This window comes from Octopus bimaculoides, chromosome 5 (genome assembly GCF_001194135.2).
Source record: "Octopus bimaculoides isolate UCB-OBI-ISO-001 chromosome 5, ASM119413v2, whole genome shotgun sequence".
Classification (NCBI taxonomy): domain Eukaryota; kingdom Metazoa; phylum Mollusca; class Cephalopoda; order Octopoda; family Octopodidae; genus Octopus; species Octopus bimaculoides.
The window spans coordinates 39,274,830-39,288,059 of NC_068985.1; positions in this window are offsets into that span (position 1 = coordinate 39,274,830).

Below are 13,230 nucleotides of genomic sequence, written 5' to 3' on the forward strand. Positions count from 1 at the left end.
TATATATCAGTGAGCCTAGAGACTGCTTGGAGACACAAGGCGTTTTATAAAAGCTTGCCTGAAATCGCATCTTCAATGCACGAAACAATTAGTAGCTCGTATTTTTTTCTTTATTGTCTACATTAAATGATATTTATCTCTCACTGGATGAAATACTTTTTTTGTTGATCTAGGCTCTTTATCCTTCCTAAATGAGAAATCCCGAAGAGAAGTAACTCTGAGCAGATTTAAAGCCGTAGCTTTAACTAAGAGACTGTCAACAATATTGTCTGAGTTATGCTGTTGGACTGCTCGGTCAGAAATAAATTCAAGTTTCGGCTCAAAACCTGCTCAAAGTAACCTCTCCCTTCGGTATTTCACGTTAAGGAAGGCTAAAGAACCAGAAACGCTGCGTCTAGGAATCAGATAAAGGGCAACACTAATTAGATATGGTACTTTTACAGCTTATACGACAAATTAAAATCTTTTTCTCCAGAGTAACGGCAGTGAATTTGCCTTTTTCACAAACATATTTTAACTAACCTAAACTTCAGTTCGTGCATGCATAATGACTCCTTGGTGCTGATATTATTGAATATATGTGTCAGTAAGTGTGTGTGTGTGTGTGTACACGCACACACACGCACATATATATATACTACGTCTACGAAATCCACTCAAAATATTTTAGTCGATCTGGGGCTACAGTAGAAGACACCTGCATAAGGTCCTACGCAGTGAGACCGAACCCAAAACCACATATATGAAAATGCACATATATCTGCGCTTAACATTCTACATTCTAGATATATTATTTACGTTTAGGAATATTATGTAGGATCTTTGAAGAGAATTTTAACGAGCATTTCCTTATTTGCCAGCACTAGAAAAATGTTTTGATCTCCTCTCGTAATATGTTTTGACCGAATTCCATTACATAGCGTTTCAGTTGAAGCAATTTCACATCATCTTGCTGTTCTTAGTTATATAACAATAGCAGATATAATAAGAAATATATACAATATGAAAATCATTACGAGATAAAATGCAGAGCGTATCTAATTATCTGCTATATATAATTTCATTTATGAATTATTGAAATAGATTATTTCCAAAATGCTAGTCTAAAGTCTCAGGATGATTTCATTTCTTACAACAATATTCACTTTCTTCTTTACTTTCGTATACTTTTTATTAATGCTACGTATGTATTTTTTGTTTGTTTGTTTTGGTTCTCTATCCAATACAGTTCTATATTTTCGTGTTCTTTCCACGATGTTGCATTGTACTACCTATCATCTAATTATATTCTATGCAAGACTAAAACTACTATTTTGTGTTTTGATTTGAATTCCTCTCATTTGGCATTGATTATATGCTAGTTTCACTGATGCCTTTGTCTCTTCTACCTGTTGTTGCTGTCTCTTTTTTTTTTCTGATATGTCGCGTTTGGACGGTATAAGACATTTTCCATCGTCTAATTTCTTTTACTTACTTCAACGTAGTTTTTTATCTTCGCTTGCAATTTTGCATCGTGGTTTCTTTCATTTCCATTCAACTTTGTATACGTTTTTGTGATTTAAATTGGTGAAAAAACCTTCTTCCTGTGGAATCATTTATTTTGTCTCATACTTTTAGAGGTGAACTGGTAACATACCTAATTTATTCTGGTTAAATTCACCGAAGTTCCTTTCTTGAAGTTTGATATTTATATCATTATTTTATCGTCTATTCTTAGCTTCGGGGTATTATATATTTCAGTAATGGGAAACTATTTTCAGAATTCTTCTACTCTTTAGATTTTCTTTATTCCTTTTGTGAAAATCTACAGAATTTTAGTTGTGTTGTGATAGAATCTGGTGCAGTTTTTTTAAATATTTTCTTATTAGTTCAAGTGCAAATTTAGTTCATATCTCAAGAGAACTGCTGCCTTTCATGTTATGCATTTTAAATTCCTCAGTATCAGGTGCAATGAATTATAAATTTAAATATCACACGTTTTCTTGTTTAGTATTTCATTGATCGCCTTGGCTTTATTAGCTGTTATTATCTTTAGAACCGAACATTTATGCATATAAGCATTTTTTCCATTCATTTTTTTCATATTTACATGAGACCAATAACAGTCATTGTCTTCATCAATAATCATCAACGAAATATAACAGCATACAGGTATTGAACTGTATCAAGCATAAACGTTTGCCTGTCTTTATTTGCTGTTTTACCATGCTTTTCATTACACTGGACATAGCAGCTTTCTGCTTTGTTTCATTTAGAATAAGTAATATATAAATGCTTATGTAAGCGATTATTATCACTATCAGCATTATCAAAGCATAATGTCTTAACCGAGATATGAAATGAATCTCTACAGTAAATTAAGTACAGATTATGCTTGGTTCAAACTAGCAAAAATTTGAATTCTGGTTTTAGTCTCCAACACCAAATGTAGATACTAACTCCAGTGTACGATCAGTGCAACATTGATCGTACATCTCGAATATATTTGGCTATATTGTCTCTGCAGAAGAACATACTAGAAACGCTTCGTCTTGACTATTTGTAACTCATAGGTGAGTTGCTTTGAACACTATAAACAAAAAGAATGTCTATCAATTATACTTCTTTCAACTGTTTACATCGATGGATTATACATACTACAGGTTAAAATATGACTATAAAATGTTTATGTCTCTGAAGTCAACTTGGCTATGAGCACAAAAAAAGAGGCACTCACAAACCTTCAACTAAAACAAACACAATAAGGACAATAAAGAGAGAGGATCTATTCCGTTTGCTAAGCTATTAGAAACAGCTGGAAGGAAAGAGACGTTGGACAATGTAGATAGAAATATATAAAACAAAATGGGTGGTCACGATCTGAACACCTTTGATCATAGGTATCTGTTCAGTGACTGAAACACTTTTCATCATAGATCTATTCAATCAGAGATATGCTTACAGTAAACGAAGACGACATTTAGACTATTTTCCGTCATTACATTAATATCAAGCCTGTTGCATGTTAATTTCTTCTTTCTGAGTCATTATATTGAAAGAAGACCCTTAATAACTTCCTTAACGAAAGTTAGTTACTCATCATGGGATTTTGTGGGAGAATACAAAGGCAGTTCTATGTTACATTCTTGGTGTAGTGTTTTATTTTTTTTTTACGTGATACCATCCTGTCAACTAGATGCCGTCAGATTCTTCACAACTTGCCTAAGCACCCAAACAGGTGTAATGAATAACGGTGAGTATTTACTCGAACAATAGAACGCTACTCTTAAAATTAAAGTATAGGCGGTTGAGTATCCCACATTCAGTGTACACTTAACACAGTACTGAAACTATATCAGTATGTTACTGTGAAAGGCTGAGCCATAGAAATATAGGTGAAATCCAGAAAGCGAGAAATAGAGAAGAACGGGGTCCCAGGAATGGGTATGTACATTAGTTATTGACCCTAGGAAGGTGGAAGTAGAAGACCCATTCAAATACTACAAGGTATTTTGTCGAACGTTCTCATAATTCCGCCAATCCATCGTCTTGTGCACATACTATATTTTATTGTCCCCCATAAGATGAAAGATAAAGTTCACCGCGGGATGATTTGAACTCAGAACGTACGAAGATTCAACGAAAACGGTAGGTTCAAAGATTCTGCCTTCTCGACTCTATTCGTCTTTAAAAATTTCGGACAGTTTTTCCCCAATAGAAATAATCAATTTAAAAGAAATAAATTAAAGAGGAAGACAAGTCTTTTTGATAAATCCTATATCTGTAAGCTTCAAACTATTATTTATTGACATTTTGAAATATGTGTTAAAGCTTACTCTCAGAGGATACGATTATCTGGAGTGGTCGCTATCAAGTAACAAATCAATTGAAGTCAATAACCCAGTCCAGAACACGTATAGCAAAACCAATATATTCTACTCCTAAACTATCTTTCGATTGCAACCTATTATTTTCTCATTTTTCATCCATGAAATTTCAGGAAACTGAGAAGTCGTATATGTATCAAGTATTAAGTAATATTTTTATTTATTTATTTATCTCGCGGGGAATTGCACATATTTCAATATATGTGTTCGTTGTTTTTATGTATGTGGTGGAGTTTGAATGAAACATTATAAAGTATTGTTTATTATTATAATGATTATTGTTTTAGATGGTAGTGGTGTTGATGCGGTATCGTGTTGACTGAAAGCATAGAGCACCAAACTACATTTTCTACTTCTGGTCTTGTATGTTCTCGATTCATATACTACTAGGATAACCTTTGCCTACTGTGTGGGTAAAATTAAGTGCCTGTCATATCTTGTAAACGTATGAATAAGAGTATCCCATCCCTTATAAAAAAGAAATATACAGGCGAATGCACCCAATGCTAAAATAACATATAAAAGCAATATTTGGGTTATGATTTAATCCTCAGTATATTTTCTTCTCTTATAAAATAATTACCAGCTCAATACTTGAGTAAGTCAATTTAATAGTTCTGTCTTCCAAAGGAATTTTCCATTCGTGTTTGTGTTATGAATCTCATGTTTATCATTTCTATGACGAGATGTGTAGATAGGTTTCCATAGGTTTACTCTATGTTTATTACGACACATTTTACTCTATTGACAAGTGTATAAATTTGATTTACCATCCCCATTCTATCCCGTATTTAGTCACGGCCAGTTTTATGCGGCCTTAGGTCGTACAAGAAGGAAGGAAAACGTAAAAATTCTCTTGAAGGAAACAAGCAGTCAAAAGATGTTAGTGGCGGAAAGATTTTTCACAAAAAATTTGGTAATAAAAGAATTATTAAACGAAAAACTTGGTTTTGTACCTTATTTATACACAAAATACTATAATTAGCCGTCATTTTTGACGGCACAGTTGGTGGTGGTGATCGTGATGGTAGCAGTGATAGCAATTGTTGTCGACATTGTTGGAGTGTCGCAGTGTTATGGGAAAGGGTGTCACTCAGAGTTCGTATCTACGCTGCCGTTGATGTTGCTATTACAACAGTTGAATGTAGGAATGGGCTAAATAATTGCATTGAATGATAATTAGACCAGCATTTAAGCGAAAAGCCCCACTTCATATTTTTCATACAAAACAATCCAATGACTCAGTTGTTGTTCTCTCTCTCTCTCTCTCTCTCTCTCTCTCTCTCTCTCTCTCTCTCTCTCTCATCTAATTACTCTTTCACTAACACCCTGTGACATTCATACTATCTGTTTCTGCCAATCTTTATCAGTCAATCTATTACACTTATCTGTTACACCCCTTCACTAATAGTATATCTAAATATATTTTTAAGCATACGTTAAACTTACAACTAGTGCAATAAGAAATTCGACTTTAAGAAATATAATGTTTCAACGAAGATTATCAATTTCACTTTATCACCAGATTCCCCTTAGACGGGTTGTTGCCTGTATGTATAAAAGCATGCGTGTGCGATATGCACACAGAGTGACAGAATCCAAAATAAAGAGAAGACTAAAAATGTGACAGAAATAATTACAGAGTGCGATCACAAATCTATCGTTACTTAGTCCTCAAATTGGTCCTGATCAAGTGAACTTATAGTTAAAGGCCTTCCAGTGATGATCATCCTAACTTTTTCATGAAGCTCGATATATATTACCTGATGTGTTCATTTCCAAAAGAGTAGGGTGTGACTAGCGGTAGTGTTGCCTGCAGCTTTCTTGCAGGTCAGAGGACCACGATGTGTTTCCTTCGTAGATTGCTAATGTTCTAATTGTAGTTATTACTGTTACTGTTGATGGTTGTTTATCGTAATTATTTTATATCGTTGCTTTTTACTAATATTTGAGCAGTCATTGTTAAAGATATTTCTGCTGATGATGCTAATGTACTTGTTTCTATTTTTCTTGATTTTGTTGTTGCTATCATATTTTTCCCCCTCTTCCAACTACTGGTTTATATTCTTGAGTTATTGACAAGTTTTCTGCATTTGTTTTTCTTATATTTATTGCTGCTGATACCGTACATCGTTAGGACAATTCAACCTCAGACATTTGTCTGAGTGGCGTATTTTCTCATAATAATTCGCGCTGCCATTTACACAACTGTTTTACCAACATTATTGACTGTTGATGCGCGCTGTGCCGATATTATAAAACCTCATCAACAACACCACCACACCACCTACCCACTACTTCCACAGCAGCTACATCCTCCATCAACTCCTCCGCCTTCAACACCACTACCAAAAGTAGATCTATCATTTTGATTACCATTGTCATTGTAGTCAAAACGTTAATGGCATTTCACCCTCATTATTACGCACTCACAGCCGCACACATACACATATATGTACATACATGCATGTACATCCACACACAAACACGTACATACATTCTTCTATATAATTCTATGCTGTCATCCTCTCCTCTTCTCCCTATAGATTTTCTTCATTCTGAATTGTTCCTAATTTGGATGAAAAATTACAAAACGCACCCTATAATCGTATTTATATTTATGCATATGCATACGTTTATACATATATACATACATATATATACATCTATATATGTATACACACATTTATATATACATATATATATTATATATTATATATATATATATAGTAAACGATTATTAGTAGTGTTTGTGACATGAGCATGATGTATAGAAATACTGTCTATATTTGAAATATGAAGCGGAGATGAAATAATAAAAAAAATTACAAAATGTTTCGAGCCCTATAAATTAAAAACAAAAACAAAAACAAAACACTTTTCGAAACGAAAACCAACGCAAACATACTTTACGTATTCTTGCCCCACCCCCATTAATAGACATTTACCAACAACAACAAGAGAGAAAAAAATTAAGGATTCATATTGTATATTTGGTCCCTAAATTTGAATTAGAATTGCAATCAGTTTGGAATTTTTATTCTCAATAAGTAGTCATTTCCTTCCATCACTCATAATTTCAGGAATTAATGTTCCTATTGCTATATTTTGAAATAATGTGGGAGGAAAAATAAACTCGACCGTGCTTTTCTGTAAGCCCTACTTAGAAAGTTTTTATTTATTTTGATAAAAGTGAAATTCCTATTGCAAACAATTAAATTGACATTTTGTTGCAGATCCATGATTTATTTTCGTGTTTGTCTTTATGTCTTCTTCATATATATATATATATATATATATACATATATATATATATTTAATACATAGATAAATAGACTTGTTCGTTTCGTTTCTGCAATCTGCTTACACTCATGCCACAGCAATTATACCCTCCACTACCAAATAATTTCATTGTATAAGTGAACATTGACACATGGGTTGTTTTGCTTTATTTTGTTGCATTAAAAGAAATCATTATCATCATTGTTATTATTATTATTATTATTATTATTATTATTATTATTATTATTATTATTATTATTATTATTATTATCATTACATTTTGATAAGCATGGCGTGGAGTATTCTGTTCTTCTTGTCGAAATACTCATTATGGAAACATTCTGTTATTGAATTGTCCTCAGAATAAAATAAATAGAGAAAGAATGAAAAGAGCAATTGCTTTAAAATAAAATATTAAAGTCATATAAATATCTGCAAAAATCTATATACAAAAATATATTTGTCCCTTTTTTTTCTTTTTGATCTTTCAATATTACGACTGTTTGCTAAATACAGTTCGTTATGGTAATTCACTAATTACTAATTACTTCATCCGTACTTCGCTGCGTTCATGGCTTTTCACGTCACTGACTGTTTTGTATTTGATATCTCAATTTATGGAAGTTTTCTTTTTTTAATCCTTTCTTATCTAATGATACACTTATCATCAAGATCATCAATCCTTATTCTCTTAGTCTTCATTCTTCTTGTCTTTCTTAACATCCGCTGTGTTCTTCTCTTTATCTCTATCATTTACTAGTTGCAAACGTTGAACTGCGGCCATGCTGCAGCACAGCCTTTAAGGATTTAATTGAACAAATCGACGTCAATACATTGTTTTACTATATTTTGAGTCTGGTAGTTAGTCTACCATTTTCCTTTCACGAATCGCTAACTTAATATCACTGGGTAACTGCTTAATATCACTAGAAATTTCAACAGTGATGTTGAAATTTCTAGTGATATTAAGCAGTTACCCAGTTCACGTTCAGTTTTTGTACAGAGATTCAAATGTCGAAATTTAGAGCAAAAAAGATGTTGTGATGACCATCATTTCGCTCTCTGGATGAATTCATTATTTTCATTTCCCTTTCCTTGTTTTGGGGTATTTTATGGCTGATATTTTCATCTTGTTTAAGCTTTCACCTGGCTCCATTGGCAGTAGAAGACTGTTAATGGGCTAACATTTACTTCTCATGATCTTACATTATTGCAACATTCAACTGTCAACATTCCGGCTTGTGAGAGATGACCGGTGTCCTGTGATGAAAAACATAAATTTGTGTGCCTTCTCCGAGGGCAAGTCAGATTCTGTGGTAGCAACTACTGTAGGAAGGTCTAGAAATGTTGTGCAACGAATTGCAGCTCGTTTTAAGTCATCACAATCGACAGATGTTAAAGCCAAAAACGGTAGACCTCGTAAAACTTCAGCAAGGCATGATCGTATTATTATTAGAATGTCAATGAAGGATAGGTTTAAGAGTGCTGCTAAAGTTTAGCGTCATTTCCGATGTCAACGTTACACAAAACAGTTTCTCGGAGGTTATGAGGTTTGGGATTGCTTGCTCGGGCACCAGTAAAGAAAACTCTGTTCATCTTCAAGAAGAATCAAAAAGCCCGTCTTCGTTTCGCTCACGAACATGTCGTTTGGACAGAAGAACAGTCGTCGCATGTTCCTTTTAGCGATGAATCGAAGTCTAATATGATTTGTTCCGATGGTGGGATGAACGTCCGACGAAGAAGTGACGAAAGGTCATCTCGTGCATGTGTGAAGAAGACAGTGAAATATGGATGAGGCAGTGTATGTGGTATGGGGGAGTGATCTTTGCTACTGGTCCTGGTCCACTTATTCGCCTACAAGGGACTGTCAATGCTGAAATCTACAAGCAGATTCTTATACAGCATACCCTTCCATATCTCTGATCGTCGTGCAGGACAACGCTCCCTGTTACACTGCGAAGAGAGTAAATGAATTTTGAGTGATGAAGGCGTTGATCTCAGGGACCGGCCACCTCAAAGTCCCTATAGAAAACGTTTAGAAGATTACTGTAGAAGGGCGCGAAGGAGGAAATCCAAAGAACCAAGAAATTAATTCAGTCTTGTGGTAACAGATGTCAGGAGGTCATTGATAGTAAAGGGATGTTCACAAAATATTAATTGTAAGGATTTCTTTTTTGTTCGTGTTCCATTTTTCATTGTTTTTTTAAGAGACCCTTAACTTTGACCGGTAGAGTTTGGAAGATTCTTTGTTTATTTCCTCATAACTTACGAAATATTTTTTTCCATTCACTTGACATTTTCACGAAATAGATATCAGATATATCTAAATATGCGTAAAATATCTGCTCTCAACATGTTGTTTATCTTCTATAATAAATATTTCAATACACTTGTTCTTACTGACCCTTATATTATGGCCGCTATTGTACATGTGACAGATGCTTCTAGATTTCAAATACGCACCTCTGCACAATTTCTGAGCCTTTTTTTTTTTTTATTGTGGGTCTAACAAGAGAAGAAATGACAATATCAATAAACTACCTTTTTGTAATGGTAATGTATAACGACTGATTTTATCGCCTGTCTCCCTTTTAAAAAGTAAGTATAATGCCTAGTCTTTAGTGAGTGATGAATTACAGTAAACAGTGTTTAAAGAACTTCCATTGTAAAAAGTTGATAATGCACGCCTGTGTTAATCTGTCGAAGGATTTTTGGTCATCTACATAAAATACATCTAAGTTTCTACCAATATTTACTGTTTTTTTTTTCTCATCTTTCTTTTTCTCTTGTTTTCCTTTTTATAAGAAGTTAGTCTATAAAGTCCCATACTTCTTTATTTCCACAAATCTGTTCAGTTGTTACAATATCATTAGTGGTACAATTATCCCATAAGAACGGATTTAGTACATATCTTATAAACGATTTTCTCGCATGCTATTGGTCGGTAATTTTTTGCCTGAGTGGTTAAGAGGAATGAGAAGTTTGGGAACAGTTGACAACTAATTGGGTAGAACTAATGTACATTCCACGCTCTGTCCTTGAAGTGTAATCAATTACTGTGATAAGTCACATAGTTTTGGTACCAATATCTGTTACATTATCGAAGCCTAGGAATTTTCAGTTTGGTATTTTCTTTAAACTATTCTCCAGCGCTGTACAATTTTTTTTTTCCAATTGCTCATGTTCAACAATTCTGCTTTAATTGTGTTCCAGTTCAATCTATCCAACTTACAAACTTTCCATTTTCCCTATATATCACCTTTCAGTGACTTGTTCTGTTGGCGAATATCTTTTCTGAAAATTCTTGCTTCGATTAAACCTAAGATAGATTTACTTCGGGTTCTTCGGCAAAAAGGTATTCGGTATTTTTCATATATATTTTGACAAGGCTGCAAAAGCAACGAAAACCTTTGGAAAACACACAGAAAAAGATAATAATAAATGAGTGGAAAGTGAACGGGTGAATGTCTTAGAGATTGAGGCTGCATGACTCTCCCCAGACATATATATATATATATATTGTTAATCTGTAATTTAGATTTATAGTTGTGGATCATAGTTCTTGGTTCAGCAGGTATACATTAAAACTTCAAGATTAATGCTTACTTAGTAATTTTCCAATTTTTCTTAATTTGTTTTTGATGTTTTGTAAATATGTTGGTTGAGATCCACTTCATATCCACCAGAAGCTATTAATATGAAGTGGATCCCATCCATAAATGTTCTCCTTTTGCCTCTGCTTTAGCCGGGACCTGTATATAAATATGTATGTGGAATTTATAGAGAATATACAGTATTAATATTAAGAGCTAAAATGGTGGCTTTTAGTTACACAATACAAAACAGTTGATATTGCATATCTCCGTAACGAAAACATATAAATCCTGCAAATAAAGAATTTGGAGTGCAATATGCTTAAGAAAATGTTCTTACCAACAAAATATTTATGGGATCATTGACTATTTCTATACTCTAGAGCCTGGCACAGCTCTTACAGCACTACTACTGGGTGTTAAAGCAGTTACTCAACCACCCGAATATGGACGTGATATACCTCGATTTTGAAAATCATAAACTTGCTAAGTCACAAACTTGAACAGTGGCTACACGACTTTAAAAAAACAGTAGTCGGCTCAGCCACTGGTGACCAATGAAGCCACTTCTAAGCAAACACAAATATATTCCACAGGGCACGATTTTAGGACCAGTGCTATTCGTTATGGCTCTCTTAGACATGCCCCCAGCTGCTGAGGTATCCACCCTTGCTAGCTATGCAGAAGATACAAAAGTCTCCCGGAGTATTCAGAACCCTGGATCTGCAACAAGAATTGGACGCAATAAACAAATAAGCTGCGGACAATAACAAGCCGTTTAATGCTGGAAAATTCCATGCCCTGCGCTACCAGCACAAGAAGTTGAATGAAATGTAGACAGGATTCGCTGGCCCAGAAGGGATTGCAATCCTTGAATCAATAATAGTCCTCGACCTAGGAATTGACAGAGTAATGATGCATCTTTCCAGATGCATATTACTAACTTGACAATAAAATGTAGGCGACAGGTCAGATTGATCCTTTGAACTTTCAGAACAAGGAAACAGCAATACATGATGATTATCTGGAGGACAGTTGTCTTCTGGCGCTTTGACTATTCCTCCCAACTAAAATTAACGGCAGAACTCAAAGCAATCCAGAAAAACCACACAAAGTAGATCATTTCAATGCGACTGGTCAGCTACTGGAAAAGGTTGAAAAAGTTAAGATTCTACTCCCGAGAAAAGGCGGAAAAAACACACAGTGATGTACATACGTAAATTCCTTGAAGATTGTAACCAAACCTTTGCATTGAAGGTTACACAAACAGCAGAACTGGGCGGCACTGTAGGTGCTAAATATCCTAACATCATCATCCAGATATAGGACCAGATACTGCGACGGCTTTTGTTTCAAGAGCCCATAGCTCTTCAATATCTTCCCCCAAAAGCCTGAGAGATCTACATGGGGTAGGAGTAGGTGTGCTCAAGACTAAACTGGATCTCTTCCTATAAAGAGCACCCGATGAACCTACCTCGGTACAAGAAACGCAAATGAGGGCAGCAACGTCAGACTCACTCATTCACAAAATACCACATATTAAAGGCGGTTTCAAGTAATGAAATTGTAGCAGGACTAACAGCGTTGCCCCAGCATTTTCGCAGCTCCCAAGCTGAAACTAGTGAAGGAATAAAAGAAAGAATACATATATATTCTTGAAAATCAAAGAACGACGAACGTTACAAAGAATTCAAGTGGTACTAACGATCATCACCGGAAGATAAGTGCAAACGGGCCCAAAAAATATGTATGGCAAATCGTTGCCAGTGCCCCTGGGCTGGCTTTTGTGCGGGTGACACATGAAATGCACCATTTGAGTGTGGCCGTTGCCAGTATCGCCTGACTGGCCTTCGTGCGAGTGACACGTAAAAGCACCCACTACACTCTCTGAGTGGTTGGCGTTAGGAAGGGCATCCAGCTGTAGAAACTCTGCCAAATCAGATTGGAGCCTGGTGTAGCCATCTGGTTTCACCAGTCCTCAATCAAATCGTCCAACACATGCTAGCATGGAAAGCGGACGTTAAACGATGATGATGATGATGATGATGATCAGCTCGCACTTTCTCGATCTCTATTTATCTCTTCCTTCTTTCTCTCCTTCTCCTTCTCTCAGTCTCTAAGATATGTATGTGGGTATATATCGATGTATATTTCATGGGTACACACACACACACACACACACACATACACACACATGCACGCATATATATATACACACACACATAAATATACATAATTATCTATATATAAAATTTCGTTTTTGTATCGGGTTTGCAAGATTCTTTATGTGGTTTCGTATGTTGAAGCAAATGTTGTGTCCGGGTAGTTATATTCCTTTAATATATATAAAATAATAAACCTATAATATTTATACACATTTATACATGTAACGTTTTATAGAGATGTGCATATATATATTATATATTTGTGTATGTATATATGAGTATGATATATATATATATATATATATATATATATATATATATATA